The sequence below is a fragment of the Cynocephalus volans genome, chromosome 8 (genome assembly GCF_027409185.1).
Source record: "Cynocephalus volans isolate mCynVol1 chromosome 8, mCynVol1.pri, whole genome shotgun sequence".
Lineage (NCBI taxonomy): Eukaryota > Metazoa > Chordata > Mammalia > Dermoptera > Cynocephalidae > Cynocephalus > Cynocephalus volans.
The window spans coordinates 53007387-53034853 of record NC_084467.1 but is presented as its reverse complement, the minus strand read 5'-3'; the positions used below and the strand labels follow the sequence as shown (position 1 = coordinate 53034853).

General features: G+C 39.1%; 1 pseudogene; it reads left to right on the top strand.

The window, feature by feature from the left end:
- The first annotated feature begins 1025 nt into the window (after nucleotides 1–1025).
- LOC134384155 (methionine adenosyltransferase 2 subunit beta-like) lies at nucleotides 1026–27467 on the top strand (annotated as a pseudogene).

The following is a 27467-nucleotide window of genomic DNA, read 5'->3' as shown; positions in this document are numbered from 1 at the left end:
TGTTTCCATTTCTTATGAGGACACCAGTCATTGGTTTAGGGCCAACCCTAATTCAGTATGATCTCATTCTAATTTACCTAATTACATCTGCAGACCCTATTTCCAAGTAGGGTCACATTCTGAAGTTCTGAGTGGACATGAATTTGGGGGACACTATTTAACCCAGTACAACCACCTACTCTACTGTTCCAGGAGTGACTACTGAAAAGTGTGGACAGGCGCCTTGTCAACAACTCCACCTACCAGTTCTCACAGGATAGAGGTCCCCAGTCTACTCCTCCCCTCTTCAATCCAGACCATCCAGGAGGGGTTAAGTCACTTCACCACCTCCCACGACACCTCTCTTGGTCTTTTGCTTCCATCTATTAGACGTAAACACCCCTCTTTGTAGCATTTCTGTGTTTGATATCCACCATGAACAATTGCAAGCGGTCACGGTGAAGTCACTGAACCTAGAGTAAGGAAGAGCCCCAAATTCTCCTCAGCCAGTGTGAGCCCGCACAGGTTCAGCTCTGCCCAGAGCTGGACCCTTTCCCTTTACCCTCAGCATTTTACCGGAGGCTCTCAGCACTTTGCCACACCCTTACCAAAAAACACCCATTGGATAGCCAAATGGTCCTCACTTCTTACTGGGGAAGGCTCATTACCTGGGAGCTGGGTAACCAGAAAAAGACTCCAGCAGCCCTAACCTAACAGTTTAAATCTCAAAGGCATTATATACTGAATTTAAAAAGCAAATCTGAAAAAGTTACATACTGAGATTCCATATACAGAACATTCCTGAAATGACTGAGTTACAAAAATGGAGAGCTAGTATTTGACAAGGGTTAAGGACCAGGTCTGGCTCTCAAAAGGGAGCATGAGGGAGTTTCTTGGTGGTGATAAAACAGTTGTCTTGATTGTGGTGGTTACACACATCTATACATGAGATAAAATAGTACAGAAGTATACATGCTGATAAATGAGTACATATTAACGCCTGGTAGTCTTAGTAAGGCCTGCAGTCTAGTGTGGTGGGCTAAACGATGGTCCCCAAAGGTACCAGGCCCTAATCCCTGAAACCTACTCATGTTACTTTATACGGCAAGTGACTTTGCAGATATGACTAAATTAAGGATCTTGATGGGGAGGTTATCCTGGATCATCTGTCTGCATGGGCCCTAAATACAATTTCAAGTGTCCTTATGAGACAGAGGGAGATTTTATTTCTGGGTAAAAGGCAATGTGACCACATAGACAAGAGTTTGAAGTGATGCTGCCACAAGCCAAGGAATGCCAGCAACCACCTGAAGCTAGAAGAGGCAAGAAGCAGATTCTCCCCTAGCATCTACAGTACTTCCAACACCAAGTTTGGTTTTCTGGCCCCCAGAACTGTTAATAAATTTCTATTGTTTTAAGCCATCAAGTTTGTGGTAATAATGCCACATAAAGCTAAAACATCTGGTTAAGTGTCATACCAATGTAGATTCCCTGATTTTTATACTGTACTAGTTATGTAAGATGTTACCATTGGGGGAAGCAGGGTGAAAAATACAATTTTTGTTTTCTCAAACTCCTGTGAGTTTATATTCACAAGTTACAAACAAACAAAAAAACTGGGAACAAATCCTGTAAGTGAGTCAAAGCAAAGCAATACGGCAGAGTGGAAAGATAAGGGGGCAGCTGTGGTTAATGTTTCTATTTTCTCAACCCACTCACCCCCAAACCAAATGAAAATAGCCTTCCATGGTGCTCACTGTAAAATCTTCAACAGTAAGAAGAGCAACCAGCCTTGCTCTGGATTTGTAGGCCAAGGAGGATTACCATCTAGTGAGAACTCTTATGTTGGGCACAAATATCACCTCACAGAACCGTCACAAGAAGGAATACACCCATTTACAGACTAAAGAAACTGACAACCAAGAGAAGTTAGGAGATCTCAAAGCCAGGTGTTCTGAGAGGCCTGAGAATTTAGAGTACTAATGATTTCGCACAAGGTCTTTAAAGGCCAGAGTTGGAAGGACTGAACTGAGAGGATAGGCTACTTTCAAAAGGAGATGCTTGACATAGGATAATTATTATTATTTTTTTTTTGTAAACTGAATATACTAAATGAGTATATATTTTTTTGTAGCAAAAGCTACAGAATGATCAGATCACTCCCCTCTCCTCAGTTTCTTCCTGATTACTTATCCATTGCAAATTGGTTTATTTCATTCTTATGTAATTAACATTTGAAAACACACTAGTGTCCTGCCTTAGGAAAGAGATTTGATCTCTCCATGGATGGGTTTATGCAATAAAGTGTAAAAGTTATTAAAATCACATGGGCTGGCCTGTTAGCTCAGATGGTTAGAGTGCAGCCTTATAACACTAAGGTCCTGGGTTCAGATCCCTGCACTGGCCAGCCGCCAAAAAAAAAAAAAAAAAAATTAGACTATATAATGACAAAGTACCTTAGAAAATGTCAAATAGAAAAATTTTAAATAAGCAAATGAAGCATATTCAAAGGAAACAGATTTAATATGAAGATTCAAGATTCACATCATGATAAATGATAAAATTTACTAAATATCCCTCTCTTGATTAGATTCAGTTTTTGCATTTTTTCTATTATTAACTTTGCCATCTTTTCCTGTGTTTTTCTATTGCTTTTCCCACCTATGGTTACACTGACAGATCCCCTCTCCCCAGTATAGAAAGTTTACTCCTATACAGGCTAGGATGGTTACCATTAAATTTTACTTTAATATACCCTTTAACTTTACCAACATCTAGGTATTACCTGTAACCTTCCTTTCCCCTCATCACAGGTATGCTTTTAGCTGTCCATCCTTTTGGGTAGAGATAGATGTGTTTTATTTTCCAGTTTCACTTCTTGATTTCTCGACATGTTGGTGGGAGAAAAGCATATTGTATGTGTTTAGTCACCCTATATATTGCTAAAGTATATTCTTCAGTAATTCTTTCAAAGAGGGTATATAAGAAATAAACTTTCTGAATTCTTCTATATCAAAAAATACCTTTGTTTCATCCTCAAAATTGAATGCCAGTTTAGCTGGATACAAGATTCTAGGATTAAAGCCTTTTTCTTCCAGAACTTTTATGATATTGCTCCATTTACTTCTAGCATCCAGGGTGCCCAATGGTAAGTCTGCTGTCAATCTAATTCTTGTTCCTTTGTAGGTTATTTCTTTTCTCTCCTTGGAAGCCTTTATGATTTTCTCTTAATCACCAGCATTCCAAAATTTCAGCAAGATGTGTCTAGGAGTCTCTTCTTATCAATCTGGTAAGCAAGCACTGACAATCTCAAAACTTGAATCTTTCTTTAGCTCTGGAAAGTTTTCTTCAATTATTCCATTAATTATGTGCTCTGCTTCATCCTCTTTATTATCTTTTTCTGGAATTCCTATCAAATGGATACTGGAGATTCTGGATCTCTCCTCCATCTCTCTTAGCCTTTCTTTACTTATCTGTTTGGCCACTTGCATTGTAGCCTTTGAGAATTCTTCAATTCTATCTTCTAGATTGTTCATTCTTTCTTCAATTATGTCCATTCTGCTACTCAGATCATCCATTAAATTTCTAATTTCCAAGAATTCTGGATGGCAATTTCTTGTATTTCCAATCTCCTCTTGTATCTCTTTGAAGATATTAATCACACTTCTTCTAAAGTTGTTTTCTGTTTCCTGTATTAAATCTGCTTCTTTGGATGTTAGTTTTCTGTTTGCAGAGTTTTGTGTGTCTCTTTTTCCGTTTTTCTTAAAAGTTTGGTGACTTCTGAAGCAGTACTCAAAATACACGAATGCTTCTTATGCTTATCATGACTTCTCTCTAGTGATTTTGAGGGAGAGGCCAAACATAAGGTCAAACAGGGTGTTCTAATTCCTTCACTTCTGGGTACAGCTGTCTCCTCTTCCTTCTTGGTTTTATGTACCACCTGGAGTTTCAAGAACTTTTTCTTCTTAGTGTCCCAAACCAAATAACTATCAGCAATTCCTTTAAGTCCATGTGAGGCCTCTTCTCTCAGTCTGGGAGGTAGTCTTCACTTTTCCTATTTCAGAGTCCTTCCCTTCCTCTTCTGGCTCAGAATCTTCTACCAATTCAATGAAAATAATATCTGAGCCATCACTGGTTATTTCCTCAACTGTACGCTTTGTATCTACCATAGCATAACCCTGAAAGGCTGAGTCCCCTTCCTCACACAACACTGAAGTAACTTCTTCCTCCTCCAGCCCTAAGGCCACCTCGTCCACCTCCTCTAGGTCTGAGGCCTCTTCCTCCTCCAACTTAGGGGTTTCATTTTCCTTCCACTCTGAAGATACTTCCCCCTGAGTCTTTAAGTTCTTCACCTCCTCTGCCTTAGCAACCTTTACTTCTTTAATAAATACAAAGCTCAAGCCATCATCGGTGGTTCCTGCAGTTCCATACCTTGTGTCTATTAGAGTTTTGTCCTGAATGTTAAAAAAAAAAAAAGAGTTATTTCTTTAAATCGTGTGTCTTTTAAAAAATTAAAACTTTCATTTCATTCTCCAAGTTTAATACTGTTGCCATTTGGACAATTAGTAAATATCTGGAAAATTGTCTCCTTTGTTCCTTCTATATCCTAAACACTTAGAGCTTCATACATGACTGACTCCAATAACTACTTATTTTAATGAATTGTTTGCTTATTATATGTAGGACCCTTTGGTATAAAGTCCTTGTAATATTATCTTAAGTTTATAACTTACAGAAAGATCACCCAAAAGAAATCTCCAAACTCACGTTTACCTTTCCCTCAAAACAAAAGCAAATTTAATTTTTTTCTAAATATCCCACTTGCAATTTAAACTTCAGCCATATTACTTTAAAGGCAAGCAGGTTTTGGTTAGGAATATACAGGCTCAGTTCAAGACCATAGCCTGACTGCCACACTTGCTAGTGATGCTTCAATTTTCCTTCTAAAAGAGGGGCTAATGATAGCATATCTTAAATTGTTGTGAGGGTTCAATAAAGCAGTTAAGGTACTGAGCTTAAGACAGTGTCTGCAACATAAATGCTGGCTCTTAATATTTCTCAAAGCCCTTTCACGTGCCCCAGAGCTCTTCACTAATTATTCTCTGTTGAAAATAAACCTCAGTTTCTGGTTCAAGATAATAAATTTTAAACATGCATTTAACTCTTGCCTCTCTTGAAACTCTACTAAAGTGATAATGGAGTAATGAATGAAAGCCACAGAAACAAAAGAAAAGGGAGAGGTGAGAGTTAAATGCACAAAATTGTGAAAGCTGGAAAGCATAAGACAATTGTTATATGCTTTAGCAGACTCAAGAAACCTACAACAGCAATAAGGAAGAGAGAAATTAACCTAGATTTGCACCACAGAATGGCTAAAAACCTAAGAAATTAGCTGAATATACTACCTCTCAAAGTAGAGTTGAAGCATAACATTACTTAAGGACTTTTTTTACAAACAGGTAGACAACTGTCTTTTCTTTGCCCTCACAGAAGACTGGGGCCAGAGTATAGGGGGGAAAGAAGGTCTATAATCTTAAAATGGTGAGCAACTGAAACAAATTAGACAAAGTGAGGTTTGAGCCCAAACCTCACAGCATACATCAGAGATTTCCAGGTGTATTAAAGACCTAAATATGGAAGGCAAACCCATTAAAGATTATTAAATTTAATTGTATTAATACCAAAAACTTGGGAGCTGGCTGGTTAGCTCACTTGGTTAGAGAATGGTGCTGGTAATACCAAGGTCAAGAGTTCAGACCCCCTTACTGGCCAGCTGCCAAAAAACCCAAAAACAAAAATACCAATAACTTAAAAGACACAAAATGAAAAGATAAGCCAAACTAGAAGATACAGCAATAATTTATGCAACTAAAAAACTATTATTTTACATATAGTTTTTTTAAATCAATAATGAAATTACAAACTAAAGAAAAAGTGGGAAAGACTTTCCCTTTCCAGCTATGGGTCCCCAAGTGGAGCGGGAGGCGGGACCTGGGAGCCGGGTGGCGGCGGTGGGGGCAGTCATGGCAGATCTGGTGCTGGGGCAGAGCGCTCCAGTGGGGATGAAGGCCGAGGGCTAAATGGACGCCCTGCACTGGGTCCGGCAGGCTGCCCCTGCATTGTACTGACAAAGATACCAAGGAGCAGAGTCTTGCCCAAAGTCATACACCTGAAGAGCTGGCTGAAAAACCAGGACTTTTGACTGATCTCTGATTGCTGCTAAAATTGATTCAGTTCCTCACTTGAATAATTCCACACCTCTAGTGGACCCCTAGGTGTATGGATATGGAGTACAAAAATGGCCCTTAGATGATGGAGCTATTCAAAGTGCACTGCAAGACTTCTGGTCAAGATGGCGGAATAGACGGTCCCTAGCGTCACTCTCTCCCACAAATCAACCGATTTAAACTATAAAAACATAACATCAAGTGCATATGAAACGGGGAGACATCCAGCAGGGGAGGCAGAAGCTCTGTGGAGACCACATGCCCTGCAGGGCCGCCATCGCACGATCTGACAGATAGGCTTCACCGCCGCCACCCAGCTCCATTCCCAGCCTGGCCCAGTGTGCATAGAGTGGGGAGATGTCCAGCAGGGGAGGTGGAAGCTCTGCAGAAACCACACACCCTGTGGGGCCACCACTGTGTGATACAGCAGGTAGGCTTCACCGCAGGCACCCGGCTCCATTCCCAGCCCGGCCTAGTGCGCTCGGAGCAGGGAGACGTCTGGCAGGGGAGGAGGGAACTCCACGGGGACTACACCACTGCCGTGCGATCCAGCAGCCCAGCCCAATGCGTACAGAGCACAGAGATGTCCAGCAGAGGAGATAGAAGCTCCATAGAGTCCACACACCCTGTGGGGGGGCCACCGCTACGTGATCCAGCAGCAGGTAGGCTTCACCACCACCACACGGTTCCATCCCAAGCACGGCCTAGTGCGCATGGAACAGGGAGACATCCAGCAGGGGAAGGGGAAGCTCCACAGAGACCACACACTCTATGGTGCCTCCGCGCATCCCAGCAGCCCAGCCCAGAGTGCACGGAACAGGGAGAAGTCCAGCACAGGAAGTGGAAGCTCAGCAGAGACCACACACCCTGCGGTACCACCCTGTGATCCAGCAGCCTGGCAGAGTCCAAGCTGACCAGAGAGGTGGCTCCCCGCAGAGGCCCAAGACCCGAGGCAACCACACACACAAGGCACTAGTGGCCAACTGAGCAGTCACTGAGGTAGCCATACCAAATTGGCAACCACAGCAACATCTTAGTCAGTCAATAGTGTCAAACCTGTGGACTGTGAACCCCCCTGCCCCAATGAATAGACATCAAAGAAAAGATACCAGAAATACGAAAAATCAAGAAAGTACACCACCAAAGGATAATAACTCTCAGGCTCTAGATCCTATAGAGCAAGAAGCCCTTGAAATAACTGACAAGGAATTTCGAGTGATAATTCTGAGGAAACTGAATGACATACAAGAAAACGCAACTAGACATCATGATGAAACGAGGAAAAGTATACAGGACCTGAAAGAAGAAATGTACAAGGAAATCAATGCCCTGAAAAAAAATGTAGCAGAACTTGCCGAACTGAAGAAGTTATTCAGTGAAATAGAAAACACAACGGAGAGTTTAACCAGCAGGCTTGTCGAAGTTGAAGAGAGAACCTCCGAACTTGAAGATGGGCTGTTTGAAATAACACAAGCAGACAAAAAAAAAAAAAGAAAAGAAAAGAAAAAAGAATCAAAGGCATTGAGAAAAATCTGAGAGAGATATCAGACAACCTTAAGCACTCAAATATCCAAGTCATGGATATTCCAGAAGGGGAGGAAAAAGGAGATTGCATTGAAAACATATTCAACAAAATAGTGCCAGAAAACTTCCCAGGTATAGGAAAAATCACAGATCTTCAGATCCAGGAAGCTCAATGATCTCCAAACGTATTCAACCCAGAAAGGTCTTCCCCAAGACATGTTATAGTCAAATTGGCAAAACTCAAAGACAAAGAGAGCATCTTAAAAGTTGCAAGAGAGAAGCGTCAAATCACCTATAAGGGAGCCCCAATCAGGCTAACATCAGACTTTTCATGACAAACCCTAAAAGCCAGAAAGGAATGGGATGATATATTCAAAATACTAAAAGACAGAGATTGCCAGCCAAGAATACTCTACCCTGCAAGGCTATCCTTCCGAAATGAAGGGCAAATAGTATACTTCTCTGACAAACAAAAACTGCGGGAGTTCACCACCACACGACCGCCCTTACAAGAAATTCTCAAGGGAGTACTGGGCTTGGTTCCTGAAAAATAACTACCACTGCCATAAAAACCCAAGAAAAATCAAAACCCACTAGCATAATAAAAATGGCATTCATGAAGAGAAAACAAACAAACAAAAAGGCTATCTACAACCTAAGGAACCAACAAACACAGAAAACAAACAGTAAATCAGAAAGCAAGGAACAAAAGACACCTAAGACAACCAAACAATAATCAATATAATAATAGGAATAAATCAACACTTTTCAATAACAACTCTTAATGTAAAAGGCTTAAATTCCCCAATCAAAAGACACAGACTGGCTGACTGGATTAAAAAGGAGGACCCAACTATATGCTGCCTTCAAGAGACCCACCTCACCCATAAAGACTCACATAGACTAAGAGTGAATGATGGAAAACGATTTACCATGAAAACAGAAAAGAAAAACGAGCTGGAGTAGCTATTGTTATATCTGACAAAATAGACTTTAAACTAAAAACCATAAAAAGAGACAATGAGGGACACTACGTAATGACAAAAGGATTGATCCATCAAGAAGACATAACAATCATAAATATATACGCACCCAATGTTGGAGCAGCCAGATTTATAAAACAAACTCTATTAGACCTAAAGAAGGAAATAGACACTAATACCATAATAGCAGAGGACCTGAACACCCCACTGTCAGCATTGGACAGATCATCTAGGCAAAGAATCAGCAGAAAAACACAAGATCTAAACAATACTCTAGACCAATGGGCCTCGGCAGATATCTATAGAACATTCCATCCAACAACCTCAGAATATTCATTCTTCTCATCAGCACATGGATCATTCTCCAGGATAGTTCACATATTAGGTCACAAATCAAGTCTCAACAAATTCAAAAAAATTGAAATTATCCCATGTATTTTCTCAGACCACAATGGATTAAAACTAGAAATCAATAACAAATGAAATTCTGGAAACTATACAAACACATGGAAATTAAACAGCATTCTACTTAATGACATACGGGCCCACGAAGAAATCAAGCAGGAAATCAAAGAAATTATTGAAACTAATGAAAATAATGATACATCATACAAAAACCTGTGGGATACTGCAAAAGCAGTACTAAGGGGGAAATTTATTGGATTAAATGCTCACCTCAAAAGAATGGAAAGATGGCAAGTGAACAACCTAACACTTCACCTTAAGAAACTAGAAAAACAAGAACAATCCAAACCTAAAGTTAGCAGACGGAAAGAAATCATTAAGATCAGAGCAGAACTTAATGACATTCAAACCCAAAAAACAATACAAAAGATCAATGAATCAAAAAGTTGGTTTTTTGAAAAGATAAATAAAATTGACAAACCATTAGCATGGCTAACAAAAACAAAGAAGAGAGAAGATTCAAATAACAAAACTTAGAAATGAAAAAGGCGATATTACAACTGATTCATCTGAAATACAAGGAATCATTCAAGACTACTATAAACAACTATACGCCAACAAATTTGAAAATCTGGAGGAAATGGATAAATTTCTGGACACACACAAGCTCCCAAAACTGAGCCATGAAGACGTAGAAAATCTGAACAGACCAATAACAATAAAGGAGATTGAAGCAGTTATCAGAAGGCTCCCAACAAAGAAAAGCCCAGGACCAGATGGATTCACAGCAGAATTTTACCAAACATTCAAAGAGGAATTGACACCGATTCTTTACAAACTATTCCAAAAGATTGAAACAGACACAAATCTCCCAAACTCATTCTATGAAGCAAACATCATCCTGATACCAAAACCAGGTAAAGATATAACCAAAAAAGAAAACTATAGGCCGATATCCTTGATGAATATAGATGCAAAAATCCTCACTAAAATACTAGCAAACAGGATACAACAACACATACGTAAAATTCTTCACCACAATCAAGTGGGATTCATCCCAGGGATGCAAGGTTGGTTCAACATACACAAATCAATAAATGTGATACACCATATTAATAAAATCAAACACAAGGGCCATATGATCATCTCTACAGGTGCTGAAAAAGCATTTGATAAAATTCAACACTCACTCATGACAAAGACCCTCTATAAGTTAGGCATAGATGGAAAGTGTCTCAACATAATTAAAGACGTATATGATAAACCCACTGCCAATATCATCCTGAATGGGGAAAAGCTGAAAGCTTTTCCTTTAAGAACAGGAACTAGACAAGGATGCCCACTCTCACCACTCCTATTCAACATAGTGTTGGAAGTACTAGACAGGGCAATCAGAGAAGAGAAGGAAATAAAGGGCATCTGGATTGGAAAAGATGAAGTCAAACTGTCCCTGTTTGCAGATGACATGATCCTATATATCAAACAGCCTAAAACCTCTACAAAAAAACTCTTGGAGTTGATGAATGATTTCAGCACAGTAGCAGGATACAAAGTCAGTAGCATTTCTGTTCTCCAATAGTGAACATGCAGAAAGACAAATCAAGAAAGCCTGCCCATTTAGAATAGCCACCAAAAAAATGAAATACTCAATTAGGAATTGAGTTAAGCAAGGAGGTGAAAAATCTCTATAATTAGAACTACAAACCACTGCTGAGAGAAATTAGAGAGGATACAAGAAGATGGAAGGATATCCCATGCTCTTGGATTGGAAGAATCAACATAGTGAAAATGTCCATACTACCCAAAGTGATATACAAATTCAATGCAATCCCCATCAAAATTCCAAAGACATTTTTCTCAGAAATGGAAAAAACTATCCAGACATTTATATGGAACAATAAAAGACCACGCATAGCCAAAGCAATGCTGGGCAAAAAAAAGTAAAGCTGGAGGCATAACACTACCTGACTTTAAGCTATACTACAAAGTTATAATAACCAAAACAGTATGGTACTGGCATAAAAACAGACACACTGACCAATGGAATAGAATAGAGAATCCAGAAATCAACCCACACACTTACTGTCAGCTGATCTTTGACAAAGGCACCAAGCCTATTCAGTGGCGAAGGGACTGCCTCTTCAGCAAATGGTGCTGGGATAACTGGATATCCATATGCAGGAGAATGAAACTAGATCCATACCTCTCGCCATATACTAAAATCAACTCAAAATGGATTAAGGATTTAAATATACACCCTGAAACAATAAAACTTCTTAAAGAAAACATAGGAGAAACACTTCAGGAAATAGGACTGTGCACAGACTTCATGAATACGACCCCAAAAGCACGGGCAACCAAAGGAAAAATAAACAAATGGGATTATATCAAACTAAAAAGCTTCTGCACAGCAAAAGAAACAATTAACAGAGTTAAAAGACAACCAACAGAGTGGGAGAAAATATTTGCAAAATATATATCTGACAAAGGATTAATATCCAGAATATATAAGGAACTCAAACAACTGTACAAGAAGAAAACAAGCAACCCAATTAAAAAATGGGCAAAAGAGCTAAATAGGCATTTCTCTAAGGAAGCTATCCAAATGGCCAACAGACATATGAAAAAATGCTCAACATCACTCAGCATCCGGGAAATGCAAATCAAAACCACATTGAGATACCATCTAACCCCAGTTAAGATGGCTAAAATCCAAAAGACTATGAACGATAAATGCTGGCGAGGCTGCAGAGAAAAAGGAACTCTCATACATTGTTGGTGGGACTGCAAAATGGTGCAGCCTCTATGGAAAATGGTATAGAGGTTCCTCAAACAATTGCAGATAGATCTGCCATATGACCCAGCTATCCCACTGTTGGGAATATACCCAGAGGAATGGAAATCAAGTCGAAGGTATACCTGTTCCCCAAGGTTCATTGCAGAACTCTTTACAATAGCCAAGAGTTGGAACCAGCCCAAATGTCCATCATCAGATGAGTGGATACGGAAAATGTGGTACATCTACACAGTGGAATAATACTCAGCTATAAAAACGAATGAAATACTGCCATTTGCAACAACATGGATGGACCTTGAGAGAATTATATTAAGTGAAACAAGTCAGGCACAGAAAGAGAAATACCACATGTTCTCACTTAATGGTGGGAGATAAAAATAAATAAATAAATTCACACACACACACACACACACACACACACACACACACACACACACACACACACGAACCAGGGGCGAGAAGACACAACAATTACAATTCCTTGAAGTTGACATGACAAACATACAGAAAGGACATTGTTGGGGGGGAGGGGGGAGAGGGAGGGGGGAGGGAGGTTTCAGTAATGGGCCACAATAATCAAGCACATTGTATATCGACAAAATAAAATTAAAAATAAATAAATAACTTTGAAAAAAAGAAAAAGTAGGAAGAAACCAAAAAGGTCAACAAACATATGGAAACAGGCACAGTCTTACTATCAGAAAAATGCAAATCAAAACCACAATGAACTATACTATATTACTAGCCAGATTACCAGCCAAAACTTTATGACTAATGGTACAGAGCAATGGTATCTTATACATTTATCTACCACTGCAAACGACATATTGTACAATAAAAATAATCAATATATACTATCATAAAGAAAGTGAAAAGACTAGCACAGTATCTGGAGTCCATATAACACACACAGGATTTGGAACCCCAAATATGTGGAGAACTATAAACCAGTTAACAACAAGAGACAAACCCATAAAACAAATGGACAAAAGACTTGAAAAGGCACTTTACAGAAGATGAGACCTCAGAGGCCAATAAAAGCAAACATATGTTCAACTTCAATTAGGTAAATGAGATACTGAGGATATTGACAATGATGTTGGGGTGAATGTGGGACAAGTGTAGAACCTTGTCTGGATATAACCAATTTAGAAAAACATTTTAGTAAACATGTCATGAGGGCAGTTTAGAACAGTGGTTGGCAAATTAAATTTGACTCATGTCAGTCTTTTTAAGGCTAGTGAGCAAAGAATGATTTTTGCATTTTTAAAGGATTGTAAAAGCAAGAAAAACAACAAAACAAAAAATGTGAGAGTGTGTAGCTCCAAAGCCTACAACATATTTACTATCTGGCCCTTTATAGAAAGTATGCCTACCTCTGTGTTAGAACAGTACCTTTGCTCGTGGCACAGTCTCTATAAGTGAAAAAATATAGTGTGTATATTATTATCTTACATATATATATATACACACACACATGTATACACACATGAGTATGGGCATAAAGATTCTCTACAGTGTACCAGAGGAATTACCTTTTAAGATTAGGATGATGAGAAATGTTTAGAAAATAAGATAAAATGTTTTAAGATCAAGGACATGGGGGACTGGCTGGTCAGCTCACTCAGTAGAGTGTGGTGCTGATAACACAAAGGTCAAGGGGGATGCCCTTACTGACCAGCTACCAAAAACAAACAAACAAACAAACAAACAAACAAAAACAGATAACCTTTGTGCATGGAATGGATCAAAGCTGGATATTAACATTAATCAACTCTCTGATAGGCTTTAGTAAAATAGGCTTTCTGTTTTGTTTTGCAGCTGGCTAGTATGGAGATCAAAACCCGTGACTTGGTGCTGTAAGGCTGTGCTCTAACCAGCCCGTAGTAAATAGTTTTACATGAATTTCCCTGATTGCTAATAAAGAGTACTTAGCAGAATTACTTTACACATAGAAAATTGAACCTAATTATCTATACTTGATATTTCTTGTCCAATTCTTATTGCTTGTGGCTTTTTAGTAGATTTCATTAAATTCCTTGTTTTTTCCCTTTAAAGACTAAAGATATTCTTCCAGTGTTTACCCTAAAATCTTAACACATATATTTAATTTTCCTATCATTGGCTAAGATGAGTATGTACAACCTCCTCCCAAACAACCCTTTCTCATCTCTCCCAAGTTTCCAACACCACCCATTTCTTTAAAAAGCCTTTTAAATCATTATTTTTAATGTCATGCTTTTACTTTTAAGGAATCATTTCTTAAAAAATTGATTTAACCTTCAAAATAACTATCAACTAATACTTTACACATAAGCTTTACAGATTTGTATGCTTACCACTTTCTTTTGAATTCTGAATCTTCTTCCCCGGTTTATTTTTTCATTTCGTGGAAGTACACCTTTCAGTAATTCTTTCAATAAATATTTTTGGCTGATAAATTCTCTGAGTGGTTTCAGGTCTGAAAATGTCTTTATTTCACCATCACATTTAAATGGTAATTTAACTTGGCATAGAAATTTAGGTTCAAAATCACTTTCCCTCAGAATGTTGAAGACATTACTCCATTGCTTACTAATATCCAGTGTTGCTGATGAAAAGTCTGTTTCTGTGTAAGTACTGCTCCTTCATCTATCAACATTCTTCCTTCTCTGGATGCTTTTAGAATTTTCTCTTTATTCTTGATGCTCTCAAGTTTTTTTTCCTCTCCCATTTCTTTGACTATTTCACCTTCTCCATTCTTTCTGTTCTCTCCTTCTGTAACTTCTATATGGGTATTGTAATTTCTGTATCTGTCGTCTATATAGCATAAGGCTTCTTCCATACTTTCCATGACTTTGTAATTTTGTGGTTCATTCTGGGATAGTTTCTTACCATGATTACTATTGTACTCTTTAGCTTTTTCTAATTTGCTACTCAGCATATTTCTTTCTTTTCTTTAAAAGGTTAAGTTTTCAATATCCTCAACTATTTGAGTCCCCCCCCAATTTCTCTACCAACCCTGTTCTTCGTGAAGCTAAATCTTTGATTTGTTGCCACTTTTTCCTACTACTGGAGTTCTTTGGATTTTTCATTTCAGGTACTGTACTTGTTATTTCTACAGTTTCCTTTAGGTCATTTTTAAGAGTTTCCCTTAAGTCTTCAAACATCAGGTCCTAGATTTCCATTAGGACCTTAAACTTCTTCATAATAACTGCTGATATGTCTTCATATTTTAAATCGAATACTGGGGCCATCTCCTTATCAGTTTCTATTAACTGCTTTCTTTCAACATAGATATTTTCCTGTTTCCTTGCAAGTCTAGCAATTTTTGATTGTATGCTGGACATCACGGTTATGTTATCAAGACTAGATTCTGTGTTTTCTTCCTCGAGAATAAGTTTGTTCTTACAGTCCTGCTAAACTTCAGAAATTCAAAAACCTTGAAACATGTAAATCTGAAATATAAAGAAATGAAAAATTGTTTACTGAAGAATGCTCTTGGGAAGCTCAGTAAGAATATGAGCTTAGTGAAGAAAACTGCTATGTGTACTCTATAAAGTTTAATACAAAGGGTCACTAACAAGATGGGTAATGTACATTAGAATGGAAAAAATCAGAATTCAAAATTTATACATGATCATTAAAACCTCATTTACATAAATACTTGAATGAAATAGATCAAGCAAACAGCAGATAACTAAGAATGATGGAAATTGTTTGATTTCTCATACTAACAACTTTGTCATCTATGTTCTCTATAATGAACATCAAATAGATCAATTACAATAAACATTATTTAAAAAAACAAACATATGTACCACACCAAATTATGAAAATCTGAGGTGACTTGGATGGAAACTTACACAAAATGGAGATACAGAAGTCCCCTTTTGATTGCAGAGATTGTTAACATAAGACTTTTTCTTAAAAGCAGTTGTCAAGTCAATTCAGATATGTTCCAGAGTGCAAATGTTAAGACACATCTTGAAGGAAGCAGAGGAACTAAACTTCATACCTCCTCCCACCTCGCACAGACCCATGTTGACTTCAGGGGACTCACTCAGGTTGTTCATTTTTTGTTTTAACCATTACACTATAGTGTATAACTGCCTGACCTTGCATGGGGGAAAAGCGAGAGACCATCCCACTCTCATCTTTTAGTTATGAGGGACGAGAAGTGGGAAAGTGCAATACAAACACCTTGGACAATAGCTGGGATGCCAGTTTTTGACTCTTTTCCTCTACAAGGCCTGCTAGGTATGCAAGCTTCACGAGTTGCGTTTATTGCTAACGCACTAACAATTGCAATGGGTACCTGCTGGTTCCCCATTGCCGACAAGACCCAATTGCTTGATCTTGCAGGTGTAAAAATAAAAACCACAACCACTTAAGAGGATTCAGTGACTTAAGTAAAGGAGATCAGGGTAAATAATCAAAACTGGCAGATATTTTTGAAGCAGATCAATGAGAAAGAATGGGGAAATGGCACTTGTGAGCATTAACAGCAGTTTCAAGGAACAGAACCAGAAAACCTACCATGCAGCTAATGGGAGGATAAAAAGTGCATAACTTTAGTAACAGAAAACCTCCCTGACCTCAAGTCATCTGATAGAAAAAATAAAATCAAGTATCATACATAAAATTGTCAGAGGATAAAATTACAACAAATTTAATCATCTCAGTTGGCTTTATTGTGATTCTATTCTAGAATTGGGCAACACTTCATTCCATAAAACAGAATAAGTATTCCAATGAATTGAGCAAAAGAGGATGACTTTATAGACAGGAGGGAAAAAATGGCTGAGGAAAGCAAAAAACAAAGAACAAAAAGCAGATCGGTCATTTCAAAGTTACTTCCCTTGTAAGGTGGGGAAAGAGAGACAGAACAACAGAAAAATAACTGATAATTGAACATGAGAGTTACTTCTTTTGTGTAAGGATTAAAGCAGAGGGAACTTCATTATCCTGCCTATTTAAGATTTAAACAGGCCTGTTTAGGAAATTAGCTGTTCTCTCTCTCAACTTAAGTTTAGGTTTGGTGATGTGTGACTTAAGGAAGGGTGACTCCACTTTGATTTTTATTCTGGTCTGTTGGGGCCTAGTGCAGGAACTTAGTCCGTAACAATGGCCACCTATAATTTTTATTCAACAGAACAAAATAAAAATGAAAAATAAAAGATGCATATACAATATACCCACATATATCCTTTTGAAGGCAGTCACAAACCTTCCCAGACATTTTTCACATTTATTGAGCACAGACTATATGCTAGTTATTGTGCTAGGTGGTAAAGGAAAGAATGCTAAACAGAAACAGATTCAAAACTTGCCCTTAAGGGGACTAACATCTAGGGAGAAACAAATATAAAACTGCCAACCTACAAAGTAGAGTCAAGGGTCATGAGTGCTATTATAATAGGTGTTATCTGACATATTCAGGGAGATCCAGGAAGCCTTCCCTGGGAAGTGGGGAATTGGATCTGAAATGCGCAGCAGCTATACAACAAAGAATGAACGAAAGTGCATTCCGGGCAGAGGAAGCATGGTGTGCAAGATCAGAGCAGCATTTGGTGAAGGATAGGTTATGGACGGAGGGAGGGAGTAGAGGGCTCCCTCTTTGTGATTCGGTTTCCCTACTGCATGAGTGGCGATGCTTGCTATGCACCGAAATAGGAAAGAGCAGGAGAGCACCAGTTTAAGAGCATGAATTTTGTTTTCCATATAAAGTTTGAGGTACTCTTGACACAATTCAAAAACAGGATGAGTCTAGAGCCCCAAATTAGTTTCTATTCTGCATAGAAAGGTGCACAGGAGGTACATTTCAGAGATAAACATTCCAAAAAGAAAAAATTAAGGGCCAGCCCGTGGCTCACTTGGGAGAGTGTGGTGCTGACGACGCAAAGGCTAAGGATTCGGATCCCTATATAGGGATGGTCGGTTGGCTTACTTGGGAGAGCGTGGTGCTGACAACACCAAGTCAAGGGTTGGGATCCCCTTACTGGTCATCTTAAAAAAAAAAAAATAGAAATAAAGAATTAGCATTAGGCATCTTACCCACAATGCTACAGCCTATAAAATAGAATGTTAAAGACTATTACAGGGTTCGAACACCCATACTAGCCAGCCACCAAAAAAAATAAATAAAGACGATTACAAAAAAGCTGTGATATGAGAAGCATATAAGCAGCTGATATATCATTTATGTCAGAGCAAAAGAAAAATATGTGCTCTACCTAATCAAAAATTTCAGGGGCTGGCTAGTTAGCTCATTTGGTAGAGTGTGGCACTGTTAATAGTAAGGTCAAGGGTTCAGATCCCCATACTGGCCAGCTGCCCAAAAAGAATAAAATAAAATAAATTTTAAAAGAATTTCAAAAATTTCTCACTACAATAAAAACTAAAACAGGAAAAAATATATATATACAAAATTAAAAGATAATTTAAATTTTAAAATTCCTATGTTTCACATTTGAAAAGTAAAGATTAAAGTTATTTATTTTTTTGGAAGCTAGCTGGTACCCGGAGCCAAACCCTTGATCTTAACACCTTGGTGTTGTCAGCACCGTGCTCTGAGCAAGCTAACTGGCCAGCCTGATGAAGTTATTTAAATTCTAAAATAACTCGTCAGCCAGAAACTAATGGAAAAAATTAAATACTGAAAGGCAATGATAACTACATATCAAAACTTGTGGGATATAGTTAAAGTGGTACTTTGAAGGAAACGTATACACTTAAAATGTATACATTTAAAAATATTTTAGGCTGGCTGGTTAGCTCAGCTGGTTAGAGTGTGCTGTTATAACACCAAGGTCAAGGGTTCAGATCCCCATACTGGTCAGCCACCAAAAAAATAAAAATATTTCTAAGTTTTTAGAAAGGGGGAAAATTAAGTTAAACTGCTAGATTTAGAGCAAAATGCACCCAAAGAAACCTAAAGACATGAGAACAAATCAATGAAATAAAAAACAAAGAAATTTACAGAGAATTAACAAAACCTAAAGTTGAAAACATTAAACAAATCTCTGGTAAAAGATGAACCAAACAAGAGAAGGTACAAATAAGTAACACCATGAATGAAAAGGGGATACACCTACAGAGAAAGCATGGTTAAAATGGAATAATTGTTAAACTTTCATAACTAAATCTGAAAATTTAGAAGCATTTTTTTTTATCTTACTTGTACCCAGACTCTTCTAGAGAATAGTAAAAAGGAAATATTTCAATTCATTCTAAAAAGCTAGAAAACTTCCATAATAAACTGCACGACAGTGAGAAAAAATTACGTTAGTTTTCTCAAAGTCACATAGAAGCAAAAAATCTTAAAATAGCGCTGTCTCTGCGCCTGCCATCTTCAACATGTGATACCCTGCGTTGCTGTAGTTACCACTAGAAGGCCCTCACCAGATGTGCTCCCTGGACTTTGGGCTCCCCAGGCTCCAAAACTGGGGAAGTTAACATCCCCAATAGAGGGGTTCTGGCTCCTGGTGCCACTGAGCTTCTTGGAGGAGCTGTATACAAAGAATTTCAGCAGAGTAACTAGCATGATGTTGACTGTGGCTTTAGAAGAGCAAGACCAAAATTTGAACAGGTTAACCTGTTAGATTCTAATGCAGTTCATCACATCATTCATGATTTCCAGCCACATGTCACAGTACTTTGTGCAGCAGAGAGAAGACCAGATGTTGTAGAAAATCAGCCAGATGCTGCTTCTCAGCTTAATATAGATGCTTCTTGGAATTTAGCAAAGGAAGCAGCTGGAGCTGGAGCATTTCTCATTTGCATTAGCTCAGATTATGTATTTGATGGAACAAATCCACCTTACAGAGAGGAGGACACACCAACTCTCCTAAATTTGTAGGGCAGAACAAAACCAGGAGAAAAGGATGTCCTGGAGAACAGTATAGGAGCTACAGTTTTAAGGATTCTTGTTTTATATGGGGAAGTTGATAAGCTTGACGAAAGTTATGTTTGATAAAGTGCAGTTCAGCAACAAGTCAGCAAACATGGACCACTGGCAGCAGAGGGTCCCCACACACGTCAAAGATGAAGCCACTGTGTGCCAGCAGCCAGCAGAGAAGACAATGCTGGATCCATCAGTTAAGGGAACCTGTCACTGATGGGGCAATTAACAGACGACTAAGTGTGAAACGGCACGTGCATTTGCAGATGCCTTCAACCTACCCAGCACTCGCTTAAGACCTATTACTGACAGCCCTGTCTTAGGAGTGCACTGTCCAAGAAATGCTCAGCCTGTCTGTTCCAAATTAAGAGACCTTGAGCATTGGCCAACGAATACCATTTCAAATTGGAATCAAAGAATCACTCTGGCCTTCCCTCACTGACAAGAGATGGAGACAGATGGTCTTCCTTTACTTTGTGTTGTTTGTTTTTGATTTCGTTTTTTTAATGAAAAGTATGGTATGTGGCACTTTTTAAGGAAAAAAGCAAAGTTTTGTAGGAGTACCATCAGGAAAATGATGCTCTTGCACTCGTGAAATTGTCTAAAGAAACCAAAGGGTAATGATGCCTTGCTTGCAGTAATGATTTTTCTGTTTATCATTTGGTTGTTCTGGCTTAACACAGGGTGTGAATACAGTAAATTATGATTTTTAAATATTTGACACCCAGGATGAAACAGATCTGCTGTAGACATTTTGGGGATGAAATGCATTGTTAATTCCCACAACCTCCATATTTTCAGGTTTTTGGCAATTCTTGACCCTTTTATGATGACTGTTTTAAGTGTGCAAAATAATATGAAAATCATTAGTGTTCACTGCTTGCTTTGCTTGAGCTCAGATCAAAATGTCTGAAGAAAGAAATTATATTTTTGCAACTTTAGTAGTTTTTATGCTTCAGATATTTTAACATGTTATGTATATCAGAACTTCTACAGCTTGATGCCACCTGCTTTTGTAGCAGTGTATGGTGAACACTTGAGAGTGTATGTGTATTTTTTTAATATAAACATGTAACTGTTCTTTATAACCAATGTTGCTAAGTGATACATCATATGTGTGGTTATACTAAAAATAATAGATGTTGTAAGTCTTTTGACTGTTCATGAATAATAATAAATATGAAATAGGTACTGCTGGCATAAAAAAAAGAGAAAATACCAATAAATCAAACCCAATAGTAAATAACAAGTATATACCAAGATCGAGTTGGGTTTATTCAAGAATTCAAGATTCAGATCCCTTTACTGGCCAACCACACTCACAAAAAAAGAATGCAAGAAGAGCAGTTGTGAAAAACAGTATGGTGGTTCCTCAACAAATTAAAACAGGATTGCTGTATAATCCAGCAATTCCACTTCTGGGTATATACCCCAAAGAATTGAAAGCAGTGACTCAAACAGATATTTGTAGACCCATACTGATAACAGCATTATTCACAATAGCCAAAAAGTGGAAACAACCCAATGTCCATCAATGGATGAACGAATAAATAAAATGTGGTATATAGATACAATGGAATATTTTTCAACGTTAAAAAGAACTTCTGACACGATACAACAGGGATGAGTCTTGAAGACATATACTAAGTGAAATAAAGCCAGGCACAAAAGGAGAAATATATGATTCCATTTATGAGGTACCTAGAGTAGTCAAATTCAGACAGACAGAAAGCAGAATGGTGGTTGCCAGGCCTGGGGGAAGGAAGGCAATGGGGAGTTATTGTTTAATGTGTATAGTTTCAGTTCGCAAAAATGAAAACATTCCGGGGACAGATGGTGGAGATGGGGTTGCACAACAATGTGAAGGTATTTAATGCTATTGAACTATACACTTAAAAATGGTTAAGACAGTGCATTTTCTGTTATGTATATTTTATCACAATTTTTTTTTAAAAATGTGGAGAACTTCAAAGCAAATAATTTACAGGGGCTGGCCAGTTAGCTCACTTGGTTAGAGCATGGTGCTGATAAAACCAAGGTCAAGGGTTCAGACCCCTGCACTGGCCAGTTGCCAAAATAAATAAAAGCAAGTAATAAACATAATAGACTTCATTAGACAATTATAAAAAAAAAAAAAAAACTGTTGCAAAAGTATTGTTTAATAAACTTAGCACTTATTTATCACAAAGTATATCCCAGAATATGAGTAACAGGAGGTGAAAGGAATAAATGTATACTATAGATCTTGATTAAGCCAGAGAAAAAGTAAAAAATCAACTGTAGAAAAGCAGGGAATTTTTAATATGGACCAAGTATTAAGTGATATTAAGGCATATAAATATTATTAGCTATGATAATGATATTATGGTTATTTAAGACTGTGTCCTCACTTTTTAAGGGATATATACTGAAGTTATTAGGGCTGAAATGACATGATGTCTTGGATTTACTCTAGAATACTTCAGCAAAAATAGAAAAAAGAGATAGATGAAACAAATGGGAAAAATCCCTGTTCCTGAGTGTGGGAGATGGGTATTAGAGTTCTTTCTTTTGGATATGTTTGAAAGTGCTTTCAACATTTTTAAAATTGAAAGTCGGCAAGGACCACTGAGCTCTCCTAATTGAAACAGACTGCTTACAAGAGTGCTGTTAAAATAAAATGCCACGGCTGATGGCTTAGCTCAGCTGGTTAGAGTGTGGTGCTGATACACGAAGGTCCAGGGTTCAATCCCCGCACCGGCCAGCAGCAGAAAGAAAAGAAGAAAAGAAAAAAAAAAAGCCAAAGAAAGTTGAAAATAAGGGCAAAGTTGTACAGATAAAGGATAAATGCAGACAAAGTAAAGCACAGGGAAGGCAATAACTAATTCAAGGTCAAAAGTACGAAATAAAACAAATAATTCCTCAGTTATGGTAGTCCAAAAACAGAAGTATCTCTGTGCCCCAAACTAGCTAAATCGAAACCAGAAAAAGAAAAAAGCTGATATAAATGTAGAAATTTAAAAGAAAGAACAAAGAATCAAATCAAAAGACATGTAAGAGTTTTCCTTAAAGAAAAAATTGGGACTGGCTTGGAGGGTACATATCACTGAAACGACCAGCTGCCAAAAAAACGTTTGTACAAATTGATAAGCTAAAACAAAAAATTTCTAAAAAACAGAATGCAAATCAATACTAAGCATATGAAAAGCATTGCCCAACCCCAGGAGTTGAGGATATAATAAAAAAAAGAGACCACTTTTACCCACCTGGAATGAGAATCGTTATAATTTTTTAGGAAATTTGAAAAACTTTCTAAAATCAGAAATAATACATATCAGAAATAAAACCACCTGTATTTAAGAATATGCAAACCAAAGGTTTAGTACTGAATTTTTTGTAACAAAAAAACTAGAGAACAATGCCCTTTAATAAGAGAAATATTGAGCCAACGATGCTTTATGTACCTGTGGAATTATATAATATGGTTTATATATAAGAACATCTAAAATACACATAATATACATTATTTTATATGTGTATATACAATATGTACACGTGCACATAAAGTATGTTTATGTATATATAAAGTTATACTATATAGTTATATAGAATATATTAGAGTCATAAGAATTGGTTAAGGATGTCTTTGATACATTAGAGAAAAAAAGCTGCATAAAATATGGACAGTACAATATCGTATACAGTACAATATCGTAAAATAAAATTGGAGGCCATTGTTTTTGACTATGTTCCTTCACTAGGCCGTAACAAACCAAACTAAAAACCAAAATCGAGTTGCGCCTGCTAAGTTCCAAGTCACTTACATTGCGTCTGACCTTCCGAGAAATCGGCAGAAACAGTTTAACAGCCAATTGCCACACAGGCCAGTTTAAATCTTCAACAGGTATGATAATGAAGTTCCCTCCGCTTTAATCCTTACACAAAAGAGATACCTGAAGTACCCTGATGTTAACCAGTCAGTTATTTTTCTATTGTTCTGTCTTCCTGTTCTGTTTTCCTTACAAGGAAAGTAACATTGAAATGACCAATCTGCTTTTTGTTCGTTTCTACTTTCTTCAGCCTTTTTCTGTCTGTAAAATCAGCCTTTTTTGCTCAGCTCATTGGAACACTTATTCTATTTTGTAAAATAACATATTGCCCAATTCTGGAATCGCGACAACTGAGATCTTTAACTAAATTTATTGTAATTTTGTTCTTTAACACCATTTTTGTAAATATACACACAAAAACCACATGAACAGGAAACATGAAAAGATGCTCAATTTTATTAGTCTGAGAAATGTAAATCCAAACAGATTCCAGACTTTGAAAGCCCTGATTACAGCCAGTGCTGGGGCAAATATCCTCCCTGGTCACCTTTAAAATGGCCTTTGGAATTGTTAGACCTTGTGGGTAATTAACCTGGCAGATGCCCTGTCATCTAGCACTGCCTTCTCTGGGGAATGTGTCTACGAGAGTCACTCTACAGTACATGACAGGTGCCATGAGAGAAAAACTGGAAATTATTTGAATGCCCACCACTGAGGGAATGACTGAACCAAAATATACTCAGAAAAGGAAATGTTACACAGCAATTAGAACAGTGAGATCTGCACACATAGACTGGAAGATTGCAAATGACCTATCCAAAAAGCAAGCAAAAAAATTTTGTGTGAAAGAAAAGCCAGGCACTTGTACATAGTGGAGACGCTCCACCAAACCTTGGATGGTCAGATTGCAGAGTATGAGGACGGGACTATTAACCGTCCTCTCTCTCTCAGGGACAAAAAAAAAAAAAAAAAGATAAACCCATACTACCGCCAGCAAATTTGCAAAGAGAAAACACACACAGTAAGAACTGGCTGCCCATTTTGAACAGGTAGTAATTCCTGCACCATAAAGGAAATGCAAGTAGTAAATAAACACATAAAAAGATGGCAGTCACAGTCAAGGAAGTGGAAATCAATACGAGCTTTTTTCCATCCCTAAGATTAAGGGGGAATTAAATCTACCCTCCCAACCCCTAATGACCTAGTATGTGAACTGCTAAACATTTCTTGCCCTTCCCAACTGGTCCCTGTCTCCTACAATCGCTCTTCTATTGTATATTTTTAAGAGTAATCTCCTTAAAATGTAAATCAAAGTTCATCAGCCCACTAATTAAAAACTTCCAATCAAAATAAATAAATAAATAGCAAATAAAAATAAAAGCCTCCGATCACGTTTAGGTCTATGATCCTAACCCCTTTTGAGGGCCGCGGTCCAAGCCTGACCCGCAATTTGCTGCTCCAGCCTCTGAGTTTACTTTGCTTTTTGCCCCGTTTAGGCATTCTGAACCCAGAGTGCCTGTGGACAGAACTCAGGGCATTTGAGATCTTGGACAGAAAACTGATCACGTATATTATTTTCATTAATCTCAGACTAGAATTTAGCATTTGATACAGTTATCGAAAATTATAAACTGCGCCTTACCGGCCAGCTGCAAAAATAATGATAATGATAATGATAATAATAACAATAATAACAATAACAATAACAACAACAACAATAATAATAATAATGTAGAATGCACGACCTTCTTAATCTATTAACAAGATAGAGTGGTGGGACTAAACTATTTTAATCTTGAAGTAGTAAGAGTGTAAAACTGTTTCATGATACCTCCAACAACTGTAACGTGAAATGAAAATATCTGTGACTTCCAGAGATGACAAAATTGTAGGTTCTGCTAATCCCATTACACTACCAAAGGGTCCTGGCCTGAGGTTAAGGACCCCATCCTAGATCCCAGGCCAGACTCATTGCTCATCAGATCTTCCACTCCCAAATACCCATCACTCACCCCTCCCCACACTCACCCCCCCACACTCACTCCCCACACTCACCCCTCCCCACACTCACCCCCCCACACTCACCCCCCTCACGCCTGCCCCCCCACCACCCCCACTCACTCCCCCACCCCCCCACATTCACCTGCCACACTCACCCCCCCCACACTCACCCCCCCACACTCACCCCCCCACACTCACCCCCCCACACTCACCCTGTGGACCTGAACCCCTTCCCCCACCCTTAAATATTAACTGACTAGCTTTTCTGCTTCTGTAATTAGCTTGCACAAGGTTTTACAAGCCCCTGCGGGTGGGACTTTCTGGTAAGGGCAGATAAAGGACTTCCCAAACTGCCCAAAGTTCACCCAGTTCCGGGAATGGCCTAACCACACAAGGGGTGGGCTGTTGGGCAATTCCCCAGTTCCTTGTCTGTATACCACCCCACTGAAAGCCACCAATGAATTTAAAAGTCACCTCAGGTGATCAATAAGCTGTATACAACTCATCCTGTTGCCAAAGTCTGCCTACCAAACTGTATAAAAAGTGCTTGTGTTAAGAGCTCGGGCTGCTTGTGTCCTGAAGACGGAGGGACCCCAGCATTCTGGAATAAAAAACCTCTTGCTTGATCGCAGTGATCTCTGTCTCCTGGTCTTTGCGAGATGAGCCTTCCCAACAAGTAAGATTCAAGCTTTCGGGCCAGTCTTGCAACCCCACCCACACTCACCCCAACCCCTGCCACCAAGCCCCTCAGCTCCCGAGTCCCAGCAGCTCACACACTTCTGTGCCTTCTCCGGGAGGAAGACTCGCTGTCTGTGGCGTCTCGGTGCCTGGAATGCAAGTCAGGCCCATCACACAGGCATCAAGGTCCATGGTAGGCCACACACAGGGCTGCACGGTGAGCGCTGTGGTTAGAGCGCAGCCTTATAACCCCAAGTTATGGGTTTGGATCCCCCTACCCGCCAGCCGCTAAAATAAAGGAAGATAAGGTTTCATATGTAGAAAGCCCCCCGTTTTGTAGACAGTAAAAAAAAAAAAAGCACTTCTCTCGGTGGAGGCGGGGGAAGGGCCAGGGACGAGGGTGGCTGCCTCTGTGAGACTTGGGTCCACACCTGAGACAGGTACTCCTTCTGTAACTTGGAAAATAATTTGGTCAATTTTTCTAATCATTGAAGGAAATGCAGAAATCGTTACGACTTCCAAATCTATTTCCCAGCCCAATACTCAGAAGAAAGATGTTGGAGGTGAAGTTCAAGGCCCACATGTAGGGCGAGGAGGTAGAACGGACCCCAGGGCCGCCTGGCTCCAGAGCTCTCGTGCTCCACTGCTCCCCAAAGTCACTGGACAGTGTAAGTTGTCACCTCCCTCCACCCTAAGCTTGACCTAGTCAAGTACCTCATTTCTGTGACAGTATCACCATTGGGGTGTACAGGAGGCGTGGTCAGCGACCTTCCTCCCTGCCCCGCAGCCAGCGAGGGACAAAGCAGGGGACCCGCGAGGGGCCACCCCGCCCCGCACACTGGGGCCGGCCTTCCCTGGAGCAGGAGGGATCCAGCCTGGAGGACGGTGACAGGAATAGAGCCAGCACCGGGCTCCAGCCTAGGAGGGTACGTACTGCTCATCCTCTCTGCCGGCTCCTCCTCCCCCTCGTGGGTGTTCGGTTCCAGGCCCGGCCTCTCTCGATCTACGTTCCCGCGCCTCCTCCCCGGAGCCCCACCCAGTCCTGAAGCCACTGCTGATTTACGGCTGGGCTTCCACTCCCCTGTCCCACGTCTGGGCCGAGCCTCGGTCGGAAAGTGCCGCGCCCCGCCCCACCCCACCGGCGCCGACCCCAGGCTCACCTCTCAATACAGCCAGCACTGA